Raw genomic sequence first — 17,189 nt, forward strand, 5'->3', positions numbered from 1 at the left:
CAAGAAAATCAATTAAAGGAAGTGGATATGATAGCAGCAACTAATTTAAAGCATTAGTTTTTATGTCTCTTTGAGATGATATTTCAGTAGAGGTTTGTTTCAAATTCATTTTATGTGTTGGAGTGATAGTCTCTTTAAGAAGATGTAACATAAAATCCATTCATCCAACAAAGGCTTATTGATCACAGCTGTGTATGATACTCTGTGCTTGGTGATACTGGATATGCAAAGATGAAAAAAATATAGTCCTTGCCCTCTAGAAAGGAATGTAGAAAAATATACAAATTGAAGAATTATAGCATGTAAAAAGTAGTTTATGATATTTACAACAAAATGGAATGTAATTGATGCTGAGAGTAAGAAAAATTCAATACTACAGTAATAATCTTGAAATTTTATTTTTGTTATCTGAGGTATTTTTTTATTATGTTCAATTAGTCAACATATAGTACATCATTAGTTTTTGATGTAGTGTTCAACAATTCATTAGTTCCATATAACACTCATATCCTGGGTATTTTAAAGTATTTTTTGTAATCTAGTTCAACACCAGTGGAAATATGTAAAAGAGTAAGTCCAAAAAAAAAAAAAAAACCCTCAAGTTTAAACTTGAGCATTAATGGTAAAAGTTTGAGTTAGAGTGACATCACTGAATATGGCAGAGTAGGGAACTCCAGGGCTCTGTCCCCTCCAAAAAAATAAATAAGTAAACTGGAAAAAAACTGCAAGAATCACATTTTGTAGAACTGTAGAATCTATTCAAAAACTGAGAACAACCAGGGGAAATTTTAATGATGAAAGAAGCTACTGTATTCTGCAGGGAAGCACTATGGCACTCAAAATTTTTGCTTACCATCCCCCACTCCCAAGTCTGGCATGGTCTGAAGACAGCAGCCCACAGTCTCGCAGAGGTTGCTACTGATAGAGGGATAAATACAGGCTTTATATTTTTTTAATTGTGGTTGTGTGTTTTGAACTATCTGGTGGCTTCTTAATGACCATTGGAAATTCTTGGCTGTTTTCACTGACTTGGAGCATTATCAGTACTGGGATGGCTTCCTGGTCATCTTTTGTCAAAAGGATTTTAAGGCAAAAATATTGGACACAATAGCCTGGGCCAAGAAAAAACAGTTGGGACAAGCAATAGACAGATCAGAAAGCCTGGCAATGAAAATGATGGAAAGGCAAATTGGGGAGGAAAAGAGGCTTTTTAAAGCTTTAGTGTATACTGGTATATGGGGGTATCAAGAATGTCACATCCATAAACAAAGTGAAAAGAAAACTCATGGACTAGGGAAAAAAATATTTGCAGAGTATATATCATATAAGGGGTTAATATCCAAAACATATAAAGAACTCATACAACTGAATAGCAACAAAACAAATAACCCGATTTAAATATGGGCAAAGGACCTGAATAGACATTTCTCCAAAGAAAATATATGAAGGCCAACAGGAAGATGAAAAGATGCTCAACATCACTAGTCATTAGGAAAATGCAAATCAAAACCACAATGAGATATGACCTCATTCCTGTTAGAATACCCATCACCAAAAAGAGAAGAGATAAATGTGGATGTGGAGGAAAGGGAACACTTGTACACTTTTGGTGTGACTGTAAATTGGTATAGCCACTATGAAAAATAGCATGGATCATCCTCAAAAAATTAAAAATAGAACTACCATATGATCCAGCAATTCAACTTCTGAGAATATATTCAAAAGTAATGAAAACACTAACTCAAAAAAGATATCTGTACCCCATGTTCATAGCAGCATTTTTTATAATAACCAAGACATGGAAACACCTAAGTGTCCATCAATGGATGAATGGATAAAGTAGCTGTGGTATATATAAAATGGAATATTATTTAGCCATAAAAATACAAGGAATTCCTACCATTTGTGACAACACGGATGGCCCTTAAAAGCATTATGCTTAGAGAAATAAGTCAGACAGAGAAAGACTAATACTATACTATCTTACTTATATGTGGAATCTAAAAAAAAAAAAAAAACTTATAGGAAAAGAGATCAGACTTGTGTTATCAGAGACAGGGAGCAAAAATCGGAGGAAGGTGATTAAAAGGTACAAAATTCCAGTTATAAGATAAATAAGTACTAGGGATATAATTTACAACCAGATGACTGTAGATAACACTGTTGTATGCTTTATGGTTAACACTTGAACAATGTGGGAGTTAGGAGTGCCACCCTCTGTGCAGTCAAAAAGCTGCATATAACATTTGACTCCCCAAAATTTTAACTATTAACAGCCTAATGTTGACTGGAAGCCTTACCAATAACATAAATAGTAGATTAACACGTATTTTGTATATGTATTACATACTGTACTCTTACATTAAAGTAAACTAGATGATCTTTAGCTAGTGAGTGTCTATAATAAACAGGCAGCTCAAAAAAGATAAGCATAGGACAATAAGCATAGGAACACGTGCTAAATATTATTTTGCAGGGAAATTAAAATAAAACTTTAGAACGAGAATACTTAAAATTTAAAAACCTAACAATATGTTGGAGAGGATGTGGAGTAGCTGTTAATCTACCATATCATTGATATAAGTGAAATATTATATATGTTTTTATTTTAACAGGTTTTTTTGAGGAAATTAACATACAATAACTGCATTTATATAAAATAGATAATTTGATAATTTTGACACATGCACACACATCTGTGAAATCATTCCAAAATCAAAATAATGAACATTTCCATCCTCCCAAAGTTTCCTCATGCTCTTTTGTTTCTCTTCTCTTCCTCTCTTCCCTGCTCCTTGGACCTTAAAAATCATTGTTACACTTTACAATACTATAAGTTAGTTTGAATTTACTTAAATTTTATAAAAATTGAATAATATGTATGTTTTTGGTTCCAGTTTATTTTATCAGTTAGCACTATTTTGAGATTCATCAATATTGTTGGGTATATTAATAGCTCATCACTTTTCATTGCTGAATAGTATTCTATTATATGGATACATCACAGTTAATTTAACCATTCACATGCTAATTGGCATTTGGGTTGTTTCCGATTTTTTATTATTACAAATAAAGTTGTTATTAACATTTAAAAAAGTAAACTAGAGACAATAAGATAGTATTTAAGAAAATCATAAGGAAAAGAAAACACATTTATAGAAGTCTACTGTATTTATCAAAAGAAAAATCCACATGCAAGTGGACCTATGCTGTTCAAACCCATGTTGTTCAAGGGTCAACTGTATAGGAAAGTGTTAAGAGAGTAAGTCCTAAGAGTTCTCATCACAAGTAAAACATTTTTTCTTTTTTTTATTCTTTCTTTTCTTTTTATTGTATCTATATGAAAAGATGGATGTTAGCCGAAACTACTGTGGTACTAATTTCACAATATATGTAAATCAAACCGTCATGTTGTATGCCTTAAAATTATACAATGAAGTATGTCGTTATTTCTCACTAAAGCTGAAGTGGAGAAGAATGTGACATTCATACCTAGGGCTGAATACCTGTTCAGAAAAGACCTGAGAAGAGCCTAAGCTTTCAACTATGGCTCACCTTTAGATTTGGTGCAAACAGGAAATAAATGCTAAAGTAGAGTTGTAAATATCCGGGCTAAGCACTGAAAGAGTATTCCAATACAGAACCAATCTTCAAAGAATAGCAAAGTATTTTTTTTCATTTTCTCTTTTTTTTTCTTGGCTCCAAACATTAAAAAAAAATTTTTTTTTTAAGATTTCATCCATTTATTTGACAGAGAGAGATAGTGAGAGCAGGAACACAAGCAGGGGGAATGGGAGAGGGAGAAGCAGGCTTCCCACTGAGCAGGGAGCCCAATGCAGGACTTGATCCCAGAACCCTGGGATCATGACCTGAGCCTAAGGCAGATGCTTAATGACTGAGCCACCCAGGCGCCCCCTAAAAAAATTTTTTTAAAAAAACAGTTGACCACTGGGACACCTCAGTGGTTCAGTTGGTTAAGTGGCTGACTCTTCATTTCAGCTCAGGTTGTGATCTCAAGGTCCTGATATCAAGCCCCGCTTTGGGCTCTGCACTCAGCAGGGAGTCTGCTTCAGGATTTTCTCTCTCCCTCTCCCTCTGCTTGTCCCCCCACTCACTCTCTCTTGTGCTTTCTCTAAAATAAATAAATAAATCTTTTAAAAAAATAGTTGTCCACTAAGATAATGGAATACTAACTTCAGTGCCTAAACACCACAAAGAATACAGACTTTAAACAAAGAGCTTACAAAAAAACCACTAAATAAACAACACACAATGAGTAGCAACAATAAACCCCAGCGAGAGAGGAGAATCTGACTTCCATAATATGATTTTCAGAGTTGCCATATTATAATATTTGAACTGTCCATTTTTTAACAACAAAAAAAAATTATATGGAACAAAGAGAAACAAGAAGGTATGAACCAGTCAGGAAAAAAAATAAATGAATAAAAATTATCTCTAAGGAAGCCCAGACATTGGCCCCACATGAAAAAGTTTTTAAATCAACTGTCTTCAATATATTCAAAGAACCAAATGAAACAGGGAGAATGATGTCTCACCAAATAGAAAATATCAATGAAAAGATTCAAAAAGGAGCCAAATAGAAATTCTGGAACTAAGAAGTGTAACTGAAATAAAAAATTTACCATAGGGATTCAACAGCAGATTTGAGCAGGCTGAAGAAAGAATCAGAGAACTTAATGATAGGTCAATTGAGATTATCCAATCTGAGGAACAAAAGAGAAAATACAGAAAAATAAACAGAACCTGTGGGATACCCTAAAATACATCAATATACACATAATAGGAGTCCCAGAAGAAGAGAGAGAAAAGGGATTTTTAAAAATCTAAAAAAATAATGGCCAAAATATCACAAATCTGATTAAAGATATTAATAAACACATCCAAGAAGCTCAACAAACTTCAAGTAGGACAAACACAAAGAGATCTATATCTAGACACAGTAGTCATTTTGTCAAAAGACAAAGACAAAGAAACAATCATAAAAGAAGTGAAAGAAGAAATTTAATTTTTACAAGAGATGCTCAATAAGATTATCAGCAAATTTCCTTCCAGGAACTATGGAAGCTACAAGGCAGTGACAGGACATATATAATGTACTGAAAGAAAAAAAAACTGTCAACCAAGAAATTTCTACCTAGCAATCCATCCTTTAAAAATGATGGAGAGAGAGGCGCCTGGGTGGCTCAGTCGTTAAGCATCTGCCTTCGGCTCGGGTCATGATCCCGGAGTCCTGGGATCGAGCCCCGCATCGGGCTCCCTGCTCGGCGGGGAGCCTGCTTCTCCCTCTTTCACTCCCCTTGCTTGTGTTCCCTCTCTCACTGTGTCTCTCTCTATCAAATAAATAAAAAATCTTTAAAAAATAAATAAATAAATAAATAAAAATAAATAAATAAAAATGATGGAGAAATGAAGATATTCCCAGATAAACAAAAAGTGAGAGAACTTATTGCTAGCATACCTTCCCTACAACAAATATGAAAGGAACTCTTGCAGATAGAAATAAAACAATACTAGACAATAACTCAGTCATCTGACAAAATAAAGAACAGTAAGGTAACAAAAATAGATAAATACAAAAACTGGTATTGTTGCAATTTTGGTTTGTGAATCCTCTTTATTTCCAATAATATTTAAATAATGAATGCATTAAAAATAATTACAAATCTATGTTAATGAATACACAATGTATAAAGATATAATTTGTGACAATAGTGAGTGGGAGTTAGAGGATGGCAGTGAAAAGGAGGACCCTAGACTCACCTTGTCCCACAAATACAACTAGGTAACTATCAAATCACCCTAAATACTCAAGAAATTGACCTAAAGATTGGCAGAACAAACTCCACGGCTAAAGGTAAGGAAGAGGCCATGTTGAAGAAGATAGTAAGTGTGGAGACTCACTCTCTATCACTAATGAAAGTCAGAAGAGAGAAATGGAATCACTACAGTGGGGAGGAAGTCACAGTTATGGAGAAGGGTGAGAGACAAACTAATACACAGAGGAGCATAGGGAGAAAACAAATTCCCTGACAATTTTCTTGGAAATCAAGAGGGGCTGGATTTCATGAATTCTTGCAACCATCAGGGTTTAAAGCCTGGAGTTTTAAAGGTCAGTATGTTTGGCTCTGGGAGAGCTCAGAGGACATTGGGGCTGCTCTTGGAGAGAAAGCAGGGCAAAGAGCCAGGGAACATACAGTGTGGAAACGGTGATCAGAAGAACACCTTGGGCACAGAGTAGAGAGGTTATTACCTCATCTCAGAGCACATCCCAGTGCTAAAATGTTCACAAAGAGACCCCCTCCAGGAACAAGGGAACTGGTCAGTACCATTTTCCTTCCCTTCAGCATGAACACAGAGGCACCTGTGGGAACCAGGGCAGTGCCAACACTTGCTACCTAACTTGCTCACACCAAGCCCTACTCCCCCAGCACACCATAGAACCACCCTCCCAGTCACGTTGCCTCAGTCCCAGCATAGTACACCCCCAGAAGACTAGCCCAAATCACTGCCAACACCATACCTCCTTACCTGGGAGTTTTGCAAGACCTCAGTTCCAGGGACAGCAGTGACAGGTCTTATTTCACAAGCAGACCAGAACACATCTAGTTACAACATACTACATTGAAGCCAGTGACCAAACACTGGCCACAACAGGCAAGGAGAGCTTCTGCAGACTATTGGCCTGAAGGATAAAGCAGCAAAAACAAAACATCAGAGCACACACAGCACACACTGAAAGATACTTCCTGAAGTGCCAGGCCCTGTGGAATAGGAAACAGCACACAACAAGGAACTACAGAACCTCTTATACATAAGGCCATTACATGCAAGAACAGGAGACATAGCTGACTTTCCTAACAAATGAAAATGGACACAGAAACGTAGACAAAATGAGAAAACAGAGAACTTTATCCCAAATGAAAGAACAGGGCAAGGCAATGGTTAGAGATCTAAGCAAAACAGACACAAGTAACATGCCTCATGGAGTATTCAAAGTAATGATCATAAAGATACTCACTGGACTTGAGAAAAGAGTGGAAGACATGAGTGAGACACTTAACATATAGATAAGAAAAACACAGCAGAGATAAAGGGCTCAATAAATGAAATGAGGAACACACTTGATGGAATGAACAGCAGGCAAGAAGAAGCAGAGGAATGAAATATGAAATAGTGACCTAGAAGACGAGTAATGGAATTAATCAAGCTGAACAAAAAAGAAAGAAAAAAATTATGTGAAATGAGAATAGATGTAGGGAATTCAGTGACTCCATCAAATGAAATAACATTAGTATTATAGGACTCAGAGAAGAATAAGAGAGAGAAGAGGGGGTAGAAAATTTATTTGAAGAAATAATAGCTCAAAACTTCCTTAATCTGGGGAAAGAAACACACATCCAGATCCAGTAAGATCAACAAAAACAAATGCACACCAAGACATATACTAATTAGATTGTCAAAATATAGTGATAAAGAAATAATTTTAAATGCAAGAAGACAAAAGAAGACAGTAAGTTACAAAAGAAAACCCATAAGGGAAGGGGGAGAATTCTCAGCAGAAAGTTTCCAAGCCAGAATGAAGTAACATGATATATTCAAAGTGCTGAGTGGGAAAAATTGCTGCCAAAAATATTCTATCCAGTAAGGCTAACATTCAGAATAGAAAAAGAGATAAAGTTTCTCAGACAAACAAAAACTAAAGGAGTTCATGACCACTAAACCATCCCTGCAAGAAATATTAAAGGAGACTATTTGAGTAGAAAGGAGAGAACAAGTGACAGTACAAAGGTAGGAAACACAAACACAGTAAAAATGAGTATTTCTGTAAAAAAAACATTTAAGGAACTCACAAAATAAAAGGATGTATTATATAATAACATATACCTAAAATTTGGGGAGGAGAGGACTAAAGAAATGGTTCCAACTTAAACAACCATTAATTTAATATAAAGAGCTATATGCAGAAGAGGTTATATACAAACCTAATGGTAACCATATATCAAAAGCCACTGATAAATATGCAAAGGATAAAGAGAAAAATCCAAATATATCACTAAAGAAAGTCAAAAGAGAGAAAGACAAGAAAGGCTCAGAGAAAATTTTCAGAAACAATCACAAAGCTAATAATAAAATGACAATAAATCATATCAATCAAAAATTACTTCGAATGTAAATGGACTAAACACTCTAATGAAAAGACATAAGGTGACAAAATTGATTTAAAAAAAAAAACTCACCTATATGCTGCCTAAAAGAGACTTATTTTAGACATACAGTCACCTGCAGTTTGGAAGTGAGGGTATGGAGAAACATCGATCGTATAAATGGATGTCAAAAGAAGGCTGGAGTAGCAATATTTACATCACACAAGATAAACCTTAAAACAAAGACAGTAAGAAGAGACAAAAGGACAATATATAATAACAACAGGGACAATCCAACAAGATACAACATTGGCAAATATTTATGCACCCAACATAGGAATACCCAAATACATAAACAGTAAATAAAAATCATAAAGGAACTAATTGATAATATTACAGTGTTAATAGAAACTTTAACACCCTGCTTACATCAATTGACAGATCATCTAAACAGAAAATAAACAAGGAAATAATGGCTTTGAATGACAGACTGGAACAGTGGATTTAACAGATACATTAAAAACAATCCATCCGAAAACAGCAGAATACACATTCATTTCAAGTGCACATGGAACATTCTCCAGAATGCATCACATAGTAGGCCACAAAATAAATCTCAACAGACTCAAGAAAATCAAAGACATATCATAAACTTTTTCAGACCATAATGTTATGAAACTGAAGTCAATCACATTACAGGGAAAAAATTCTGGAAAGACCAAAAATACATGGAAATTAAATAACATGCTACCTGGGGCACCTGGGTCCCCAGTCCTTAAGCATCTGCCTTTGGCTCAGGTCATGATCCCAGGGTCCTGGGATCAAGCCCCGCATCGGGTTCCCTGCTCAGCGGGAAGCCTGCTTCTCCCTCACCCACTCCCCCTGCTGGTGTTCCTGCTCTCGCTATCTCTCTGTCAAATAAATAAATAAAACCTCACAAAAATGATTTTAAAAATTACTTTATAAAATAAATAAATAAATAAATAAATAATAAATAAATAATAAATAACATGCTACCAAACAATGAATAAGTCAACAGGATAAAAGAAGAAATTTTTTTTAAAGATTTTATTTATTTATTTGACAGAGAGAGAGACAGCGAGAGAGGGAACACAAGCAGGGGGAGTGGGAGAGGGAGAAGCAGGCTTCCTGCCAAGCAGGGAGCCCAATGCGGGGCTCGATCCCAGGACCCTGGGATCATGACCTGAGCCGAAGGCAGACACTCAACCGACCGAGCCACCCAGGCGCCCCAAAAGAAGAAATTTTAAAAGTACATGGACACAAATGAAAATGAAAATAAAACAGTCCAAAATATTGGGATAAAGCAAAAGCTGATCTATGAAGGAAGTTCATAATAATACAGGCCTAACTCCCAAAGCAAGAAAAATCTAAAATAAACAACCTAACATTTCACCTAAAAGAGCTAGAAAAAGAACAACAAACAAAACGTATAACAAGCAAAAGGAAGGAAATAATAAGGATTAAAGCAGAAATAATTGATATAGAAACTAAAAAACAATAAAACAGATCAATGAAACCAGGAGCTGGTTCTTTGAAAAAAATCAATAAAATCAATGAAACTTTAGCTAGAATTATCAAGAAAAAAAGAAAAGACTCAAATAAATAAAATCAAAAATGTGAAGAGAAATAACAACCAACACCGCAGAAATACAAACAATTATAAGAGAATATTATGCAAAACTCTAGGTCAACAAATTGGACAACCATGAAGAAATGGATAAATTCTGAAATGCATACAAACTACCAAAACCAAAACAGGAAAAAATAGAAAACTTGAATAGACCAATTGAATCAGTAATCAAAAAAGAAATTGAATCAGTAATCAAGAAACTCCCAGCAAATAAAAGTCCAGGGCCAGATGGTTTCACAGGTGAATTCTAACAAACATTTAAAGAGGAGTTATTATCTATCCTTTTTTTTTTTAAGGATTTTATTTATTTATTTATTTGACAGAGAGAGAGACACAGCGAGAGAGGGAGCACAAGCAGGGGGAGTGGGAGAGGGAGAAGCAGGCTTCCTGCTGAGCAGAGAGCCCGATGTGGGGCTCGATCCCAGGACCCTGGGGTCACAACCCGAGCCAAAGGCAGACGCTTAACGACTGAGCCACCCAGGCACCCCTATTCTTATAAAACTATTCCAAAAAATAGAACAGGAAGGAAAACTTTGAAATTCACTATATTAGGCCAGCATTACCCTGATACTGAAACCAGACAAAGGTTCCACTATAAAAGAGAACTACAGGTCAATATCCCTCATGAACATGGATGCAAATGTTCTCAATAAAATACTAGAAAAACAGAATCCAACTTCATATTAAAGAAGCATTCACCATAATCAAGTAGGATTTATTCCTGGGTTGCCAGGGTGGGTCCAATATTCGCAAATCAACCAACATGATACATCACAACAATAAGAGAAAGGATAAAAAAAATGGTCATTTCAATAGATGAAAAAAAGGATTTGACAAATTACATCTATTCATGATAAAAACTCTTAACAATGTAGGTTGAGATGAAACGTACCTCAGCATAATAAAGGTCACATATAAAAGCCCACAACTAATATCATCCACAATAGAGAAAACTGAGAGCTTTTCCTCTATGATCAGGAACAAGACAGGGATATCCACACTCACCACTGTTATTTAACATAGTACTGGAAGATTGAAAGTGAGGGGGTGGAGAACCATTTATCATGCAAATGGACATCAAAAGAAAGCTGGAGTAGCAATCGTCATGTCAAACAAACTGGATTTTAAACCAAAGACTGTAATAAGAGATGAAGAAGGACACTATATCATAATAAAAAGGTCTATCCAACAAGATGAGCTAACAATTGTAAATATTTATGCCCCTAACTTGGGAACAGCCAATTATATAAACCACTTAATAACAATATTAAAGACTCATTGATAATAATACAATAATAGTAGGCAACTTTAACACCCTACTCACAGCAGTGGACAGATCATCTAAGTAGATCAACAAGGAAACGATGGCATTGAATGACACACTGGACTAGATGGACTTAACAGATACATTCAGAGTATTTCATCCTAAAGCATAAGAATACACATTCCTTTCGAGTGCACATGGAACATTCTCCAGAATAGATCACATACTAGGTCACAAATCAGCCCTCAACTGGTAAAAAAGTTTGATATTATTCCCGCATATTTTCAGACCAAAATGCTTTAAAACTTGAAGTCAACTACAAAAAAAATTGGGAAGGACCACAAATACATGGAGGTTAAAGAACATCCTACTAAAGAATGAATGGGTCAACCAGAAAATTAAAGAACTTAAAAAATACATGTAAGCAAATGAAAATGAAAACATGACAGTCCAAAATCTTTGGGATGCAGCAAAGGCAGTCCTAAGAGGGGAGTATATAGCAATACAAGCCTTTCTAAAGAAACAAGAAAAGTCTCAAATACACAACCTAACATTAAACCTAAAGGAGCTGGAAAAGGAACAGCAAATAAAGCCTAAATCCAGCAGGAGAAGAGAAATAATAAATATTAGAGCAGAAACCAATGATACAGAAAAAAAAAAAAAACAGAACAGATCAATGAAACTAGGAGCTGGTTCTTTGAAAGAATCAATAAGATTGATAAACCCCTAGCCAGACCAAAAAGAAAAGAGAAAGGACTGGGGCGCTTGGGTGGCTCAGATGGTTAAATGTCTACCTTCAGCTCAGGTCATGATCCCAGGGTCCTGGGATTGAGCCCCACATCGGGCTTCCTGCTTGGCGGGGAACCTGCTTCTCCCTCTCCCTCAACTGTTCCCCCTGCTTGTGTTCTCTCGCTCTGTCAAATAAATAAATAAAATCTTTAAAAAAAAAAAAAAAAAGGAAAAGAAAAATAAAAAAGAAAGGACCCAAATAAATAAAATCATAAATGAAAGAGGAGAGATCACAACCAACACCAAAGAGATACAAACAACTATATGAGCAACTATGTGCCAACAAATTAGGCAATCTGGAAGAAATGGATGCATTCCTAGAAACATATAAACTGCCAAAACAGGAAGAAATAGAAAACCTGAACAGGTCCCATGACCAGCAAAGAAATTGAATCAGTAATCAAAAATTTTCCACCAAAAAAAGTCCAGGGTCAGATGGCTTCCCAGCAGAATTCTACCAAACATTCAAAGAATTAATACCTATTCTTCTGAAACTGTTTCAGAAAATAGAAATGGAAGGAAAACTTCCAAACTCATTCTATGAGGCCAGCATTACCTTGATCCCAAAACCAGACAAAGACCCACTAAAAAGGAGAATGACAGACCAATATGCCCGATGAACATGAATGCAAAAATTCTCACCAAGACACTAGCTAATCAGATCCAAGAGTACATTAAAAGGATCATCCACCACGACCAAGTGGGATTTATTTCTGGGCTTCAATGGTGGTTCAACATCTGCAAATCAATCAAAGTCATACACCACATTAATAAAAGAAAGGAAAAGAACCATAGGATCCTCTCAATTGATGCAGAAAAAGCCTTTGACAAAATACAGTATCTTTTCCTGATTACAACTTTTCAGAGTGTAGAGATAGAGGGAACATTCCTCAATACCATAAAAACCATCTATGGAAAGCCCACAGCGAATATCATTCTCGATGGGGAACGACTGAGAGCTTTTCTCCTAAGGTCAGGAACACAACAGGGATGTCCACTTCTACCACTATTGTTCAACATAGTACTAGAAGTCCTAGTCTCAGCAATCAGACAACAAAAAGAAATAAAAGGCATTCAAATCAGCATATAAGAAGTAAAACTTTCACTCTTCACAGATAACATGATACTCTATGTAGAAAACCCAAAAGACTCCACCAAAAATTTGCTACAACTGACACAGGAATTCAGCAAAGTCACAGGATATAAAATCAATGCACAGAAGTCTGTTGCATTTCTATTCACTAACAATGACGGAGAAGAAAGAGAAATCAAAAATTGATCCCATTTACAATTACACCAAAAATCATAAGATACCTTGGAATAAATCTAACCAAAGAGGCAAAGGATCTGTACTCAGGAAACTACAGAATACTCATGAAAGAAATTGAGGAAGACACAAAGAAATGGAAAAACATTCCAGTCTCATGGATCAGAAGAACAAATATTGTTAAAATGTCTATGCTACCCAAAGCAATCTACACAATCAGTGCAATCCTTATCAAAATACCATCAAGATTTTTCACAGAGCTGGAATAAACAACCCTAAAATTTGTATGGAATAAGAAAAGACCCCAAATACCAAAGGAATGTTAAAAAAAAAAAAAAATCTGGTGGCATCACAATTCTGGATTTCAACCTCTATTACAAAGCTGTAATCAAGACAGTATGGTACTGGCATAAAAACAGACATATAGATCAATGGAACAGAAATGGACCCTCAACTCTATTGTCAACTAATCTCCAACAAAGCAGGAAAGAATATCGAATGGAAAAAAGACAGTCTCATCAACAAATGGTCTTGGTAAAATTAGACAGCCATGTGCAGAAGAATGAAACTGACCACTTTCTTCAACCATACACAAAAATAAACTCAAAATGGATGAAAAACCTAAATGTGAGACAGGAATCCATCAAAATTCTAGAGGGGAATGCAGGAAGCAACCTCTTTGACCTTGGCCACAGCAACTTCTTGCTACACATGCCTCCAAAGACAAGAGAAACAAAAGCAAAAATGAACTTTTGAGGCTTCACCAAGTTAAAAAGCTCCAAAGCATGTACATTGGATAAACTGACCAGTGTGTTTGTCCCTAATCCATTTACTGGTTCCCATAAGCTGAGAGAATGTCTCTCTCTCATCATTTTTCCTAAGGAACAGACTTAAGTATGCCCTAACAGAAGATGAAATAAAGATCTGTTTGCAGTATTTTATCAAGAGATTAATGGCAGGGTCAGAACTAATATCACCCACACTGGTGGTTTTATGAATGTCACCAGCATTGACAAGACTATAGAGAATTCTCACCTCATCTATGACACCAAAGGTCACTTTGCTGCTCATCATATTACACCTGAGGAGGCAAAGTATAAGTTGTGCAAAGTGAGAAAGACCTTTCTGGGGACAAAAGAAATCCCTTATCTGATGACCCATGATGTTCATACCATCTGCTATCCTGATCCCCTCATCAAGGTTAATGACACCATTCAGATTGATTTTAAGAGTGTAAAGATTACTGACTTGATCAATTTTGACACTGGTAATCTCTGTATGGTGACTAGAGGTGCTAATCTGGGAAAAATTGGTGTGATCACCAACAGAGACACTCTCTGGTTCTTTTGATGTAGGTCATGTGAAAGATGCCAATGGCAACAGCTTTGCCACCTGGCTCTCCAACATTTTTGTTACTGGCAAAGGCAAAAAACCATGGATTTCTCATCTCCATGGAAAGGATATCCACCTCATCATTGCTGAAGAGAGAGCCAAGAAACTTATGGCCAAACAGAGCAGTGGGTAAAATGGTCTGTAGGTGACATGACTGGAAGCCCTTCTACTTAAAGATAATGCAGCTAACTGAAAATAATAATAATAATAAGAAGAAGAAGATAATGCAGCACACAACACAAAAATAAAGATGTTAGTTGTAATCCCTAGGGTAACCATGAAGAAAAAAAAGTTTTAAGATATACAGAAAAAGAAAGAAGGCAGTAATAAAAATGCTACACAAGAAAAAAAATCATAAAACAAGGTTTTAATGAAAAATTTAAAAACGTAAAAGGTATGGCATTATAGAAAACAAATTACAAATGGCAGATGTAAATCCTTACTTATCAGTAATTACTTTAAATTTAAATGATTAAAGACTCCAGTTAAAAGTCAGAGCTTGGTAGAAGGGATTTTAAAAAATGATTCAACTATATGATGTCTGTAAGAGTTTCACCTTAGATCCAAAGATACAAATAGTTTGAAAAAGAAAGGATGGAAAATAGATATCCATGCAAATAGTATCAAAAAGAGATCTGGTGTTGCTATACTAATATCAGACAAAATAGACTTTAAGTTAAAAATTGTTATGAGATGAAGAAGGATATTATAGATTGATAACAGGGTCAATATATCAAGGAAATGCATCAATTATAAATATATTTACATCTAAAAACAGAACCATAAAATATATGAAGCAAAAACTGACAGAATTGTAGAAACAGTTCTATAATAGTAGGAGACTTTGATACCCCACTTTCAATAATGAATAGAACAGCTCAACAGAAGATAAATAATGAAACAGATGACTTGAACAACACTATAGACCAATTGGGCCTAACAGACATATACAGAACACTCCTCCTACCAACACTGAAATACATGTTTTCCTCAAGTACACATGGAACATTCTCCAGAATAGACCATTTAAGGCTGCAAAAACAAGTCTCAATGCATTTTAAAATACTGAAATCATACCAAGTATCTTCTCCTACCACAATGGAATGAAACTAGAAATCAATAGCAGTAGGAACACTGGAATATTTGCAAATATGTGTAAATTAAATAACACACTCTTAAATAACCAAATGGTCTAAGAAGAAATTACAAGCAAAATCAGAAAATAATTTGAGATGAATAAAATGAAAAGACAACATACCAAAATGATAATTGTGTTTGCAGGAATTTTTAACAGTGATACCTATATCAAAAATGAAGATCCCAGGGCGCCTGGGTGGCTCAGTCATTAAGCGTCTGCCTTTGGCTCAGGTCATGATCCCAGGGCCCTAGGATCGAGCCACGCATCAGGCTCTCTGCTCAGCAGAAAGCCTGCTTCTCCCTCTCCTACTCGTCCTGCTTGTGTTCCCTCTCCTGCTGTGTCTCTCTCTGTCAAATAAATAAATAAAATCTTTAAAAAAAATAAAGATCCCAAGTCAGTAACCTAACCTTATACCTTAAGTAGGTAAAAAAAGAAGAGAAAGCCACATTCAAAGCCAGTAGAAAGAAGGAAATAATAGAAATTAGAGTAAAGGAACAGAAAAGTGACCACTTTCTGGAAGGTTGGACGTGTGGAGAAGTGAATCTGAGGCGATATTCAGGAGGATAGACGGTGGGGGAGGGGCCTCCGTCGGCCGCTTCTGGCAAGTGATAGAGCCGCGGAGCACAAAATCGGAACTTTTAGCAGTCCGCTCCGCTGAGGGACCTCACTCTGGTGGCTAAGCGGGGGGTGGAACCCTCGTGGGACAGTGTGGTCTCAGGATCCTCAGGGTCACAGAAAGACCGGGGGTGCCTGAGTGCGGCAGAGCTCCCAGGTATCAGAGCGGGGAAGCCGGCTGCAGAGACGGAGCCGAGGAGCGGGCTCTCAGCTCGGGGGTGTCATAAACCATGATCCGGGGCACAGTCGGGCCACTGCTCCTCCAGCAGGGACCCAACAAGCACCAGATCCGGGGAGACTCACCTTCCTCCCCCGAGAGGAGAGGCACAAGAGTGCACCACAGGGATCTGCTGGGTTTGGAGACTCCACACGGGGTCGGGCGCCAGAGATAGAAACGCGCGGTCACAGGCCAGGTGAGCACGGAGTGCGGCCGGAGACCGGGGAGACGGGAGGGACTGACTGCTTTTCTCTGGGGGCGCACTGAGGAGCGGGGCCCAAGTTCTCGGCTCCTCAGGGGCGGAGATTGGGAGGCCGCCATTTTCACTCTCCGCCTCCAAAGCTGTACGGAAAGCTTGCAGGGAACAAAAGCTCCCGAGAGCAAACCCGAGTAGATTACTTAGCCCGGATGGGGCAAGGGCGGGGCAATTCTGCCTCCGGCAAAGACATTTGGGAACCACGGCAACAGGCCCCTCCCCCAGAAGATCAGCGAGAACAGCCAGCCAAGACCAAGTTTCCCGATCAATGAGAACTGCAGAACTCCAGCTCTAGGGGAATACTGCACATAGAATCCATGGCTTTTTTACCATGATTCTGTAGTCTTTCAAAGTTAATTTTTTTTAACTGTCTTTTTTTTAAACTGTCTTTTTTTTTTGAATTTTTCTTTTTCCCTTTTTCAACCAACATCT

The 17,189-nt window shown here is 36.8% G+C and overlaps 1 pseudogene; it reads left to right on the top strand.

The window, feature by feature from the left end:
* The first annotated feature begins 1,521 nt into the window (after nucleotides 1-1,521).
* On the top strand, nucleotides 1,522-14,664 carry LOC118519661 (small ribosomal subunit protein eS4, X isoform-like; annotated as a pseudogene).
* The last annotated feature ends 2,525 nt before the right edge of the window (nucleotides 14,665-17,189 follow it).

The sequence above is a fragment of the Halichoerus grypus genome, chromosome X (assembly GCF_964656455.1).
Source record: "Halichoerus grypus chromosome X, mHalGry1.hap1.1, whole genome shotgun sequence".
In the NCBI taxonomy this organism is placed as follows: Eukaryota; Metazoa; Chordata; class Mammalia; order Carnivora; family Phocidae; genus Halichoerus; species Halichoerus grypus.